At 32.2% G+C, this 3,265-nt stretch overlaps 1 long non-coding RNA gene across 3 annotated transcripts; it reads left to right on the plus strand.

Annotated features, from left to right (window-relative positions):
• Nucleotides 1-894: 894 nt before the first annotated feature.
• Nucleotides 895-2,824, plus strand: LOC123678395. 3 transcript variants are annotated; one of them, XR_006747237.1, is made up of 6 exons: nt 895-1,021; nt 1,125-1,250; nt 1,310-1,550; nt 1,642-2,122; nt 2,179-2,274; nt 2,358-2,824. It is a non-coding gene; the product is annotated as an uncharacterized LOC123678395 (long non-coding RNA). The 3 variants fall into 3 exon arrangements; XR_006747236.1 differs by having other exon boundaries at nt 2,187-2,274; XR_006747238.1 differs by lacking the exon at nt 2,179-2,274.
• The last annotated feature ends 441 nt before the right edge of the window (nt 2,825-3,265 follow it).

Raw genomic sequence — 3,265 nt, forward strand, 5'->3', positions numbered from 1 at the left:
ATAAGCCATATGTATATATTCAGACGTTTATTTATTTATTTAATAATAATGATGAGTAATCAACCTCCAAACAAAATACACTCATTCTATAATTGTATATATCGAAATAGTTAAGGGGCTAATACTGTAACAAAAAAATAAGAGAAAAATTAAAAATTTTACAACAAAAAACTCAGAAATGGGTATTTGAAGCAGTCCCTAAATAATCGAATTTCCTAACTATATTTGATAATTTTTTTTTTTTTTTGAGGAAAGATTCATTTGAGTTTTTTTATTAGTTAGCCTGCTTCGACTTTCTGTTAATACTTGTCCGGCTTTCGGAAACAATCGTTCGCACGGAACTTATGTTGCTAGAGTGCATCAGTAAGTGCCGAAAAAGGTTCCGAAGCAACAAAAACATCAGGCTGGCTTCATAATTTACGATTGCACGGACGTTGATATGCCCTGAAAATATCTGTGAAATGTTCAAACAGTGATCCCGTCACGCTCTGTATTCGTTTTTCGGAACCGTGACTACCAGTGACAGTCTGATATCAGTGATTAAATCACAGTTCGTGAAATATCGCTCATCTCTACTAGCGACGGCCCTGTTTCCTATACAAGCGCTCTGGTCGTGATGCATGAGACGTGACGGCTCTCGCCCATGAGCTGTGACAGCTCATGGCTCATCGTGTGAAAGCGCCGTTGTACTCTTTGCATTTCGATCCTTCGATGTGATTCTCGCTCATAAGCGAGAGCCGTACGTCTCTCCGTGTGAAAGGAGCTCTCGCCCATGAGACATGATGGCTTATAGCCATAGACCTAATATCAAATGGACAGGCCCTTAGAGAGAAATTCTGGCATGCCGCATATGAAAGAGAGAGATGGATCTAGATGAGTCAACGTCAAAATCATATGATCAAAACATTGAACACACATTCAGAAAATCGCTAATTTTTCTCTCATTCTGAATTGAACACATAGTTAATCTGATTGATTCGATTTGTAAAAGTGTTGAACATTCTAATAAAAGGAATTAGCGGTAAGTATTCCGTGAAATCTTTATCGGATTTCAATAAGTTCATGAAACTTATTGAAAGGTCGATTTCATCTTGAAAATTAATCGAAAGCTCATGTTTTTCTAGAATCCATCTGCTATTGCGAAATTCAAAGCACCAAAAGAACTAATTTTCAAATAAAATGCCTCACACTCGTGCAGCCTTCAATTGTACAGCGAGCTTAGAAAAAAGCCAGAAGTTGAAATTTCATTCGTAAGTATTTACTTATTTCTTTTAATACCCTCTGAATTCATACATAAAGGAAATATCAGTTCACAGTTTTCCAAAGGATGACAAATTAAGGGAACAGTGGATGAAAGCTGAAGAAGAATTGATTTCAACCCTTTTTCCTTGTTGAAAATATGCAGCAACCGTTTTCATCAACATGATTTATTAATATTCATGGTACAAAAACTCTGAAAAAAAATGTTATTCCTTCAGTTTTCAGTTTCTCCAATTATATGCCTGAGAGATTAAATTATGGAGATAAATGTCTTGAAGATAATATTGAAGGTACATTAATATTTTATTTTTATGGATGTGAAATATCTATTTATTTTCTGTCCCTTATTTTATTCATTCATATAAATAATTATTGCAAAAGAAATTGAACAGGACCATCCAGAGACAAAACAGCAAGAGATGGGGCAACCAGAGACGGTACAACTGTTTATAATATCAAAATCCTCTACTGCTGTCATGGAGGATTTTCCCCCCAGATTGAATACTAAAATTAAAAACCTGGGAATGAGGATTTCCAAGAATGGAACACTAGAAGAAGTAATATCTGAGAGAAACATCCAAAGAAAACCAATAATCTCAATGTTAAATAGGATATTATCGATTAAAAACATAAATGTGAATAATAAGAAAAAATTTACTCAATAGTTAGGAGCATAATAACATACAGCTCTGAAGTGGACAGCAGCTGGAAAATCTGAAAGGGACATGATACCAAATGATACAATAAGACATAGAATGGAAATTAGACATGATATTATTGATCTTAAGAACACAACAGTTGGTTTGGTACAGACAAGTCCATAAATACTTATGATACTAGGTGTGATTTAAACAATAATAATGTAAGTTCAATTCAAGAAAAACCAAATATGAAGATCAAATAGTTTGAAATTTTCAGTTTTTCAGATTGCCATACTAAATGAGGAACATATTCTGTGCCGTGGCTTAAAAATTCATCTTTAGAGAAGCTCATTCACTGAAAGACTGAAAATGGGTATCTTAAATTGTTATTTAGTTGAAAATTACTTTTAACATATGTGAACAACAATATATAACGTTATAATATGTATTTTTCAGGAAAAATGAATGTATCATAACTGATCCTTGGAGAGATAAGGAGAAGAAGATCCATAAACTTCAAGATTTGGAGGAGTTTAGAACTAAGAAGAGGAAGAGCTCAATCCTGATATTTTTCAATATCCTGGATATTAAATGATTGGAAGAGTGAATATCCTCCTTAGTGGAGAGTAAGAAATCCGACTGCGAATATGTTCTTCCTCATGCGCTGATAGGCTAGAGTCGGACCATTTTTTAAATTATTTATTGTAATAATGTATTTTGAACAGCAATAAAAACTCAATGAATACAATTCTTCATAAACTCTCTTTTTTTTAATTGCCTGTGATATCTGGAAACAATTTTTTGAAAGATTTTACTATTATCAAATTGATAAGTGACTTGAACTAAACTAGTTGGAAGTAATACAAAATTGAAGAATGAAATGTAATAGACATAACTGATTGTATTTAAACGATAAAATTGTTTGTAAAAATGATTTTTCATTCTACCATCAATAATATTTGTACTTAGAATTTTGGTTGTCGAAAGCCAAAGTAATAAATTAGAACAACACAAATAGGTGATTACTAAGCAGTATACTTTCATTTTGAATCTTTAAATGGTTATATTTAAGAATTAGTCTATATTGAATTGATTATTCCAACCAAACATTTGAAAGAATGATCATCTTCACTCAATAATAACATAATATAACGATTTTCACTTGATAAAAATATATGAAAATTATTCTCATTTTAAGTTGCGATATAATAAAAAATATATTTTTTCTACTATCTTAATAGAAAACTTCATTCTCGACCCTAAAGAAGGAAGGAAAAATGTTTTCCTCCCGGCAGAAGTAGAAGTACCATTTTCCTCCCTGACTGATAAAAATGACGACCTTAAAAGTAGTAGAAAAGACTATA

Source organism: Harmonia axyridis, chromosome 4 (genome assembly GCF_914767665.1).
Source record: "Harmonia axyridis chromosome 4, icHarAxyr1.1, whole genome shotgun sequence".
NCBI classification, from domain to species: Eukaryota; Metazoa; Arthropoda; class Insecta; order Coleoptera; family Coccinellidae; genus Harmonia; species Harmonia axyridis.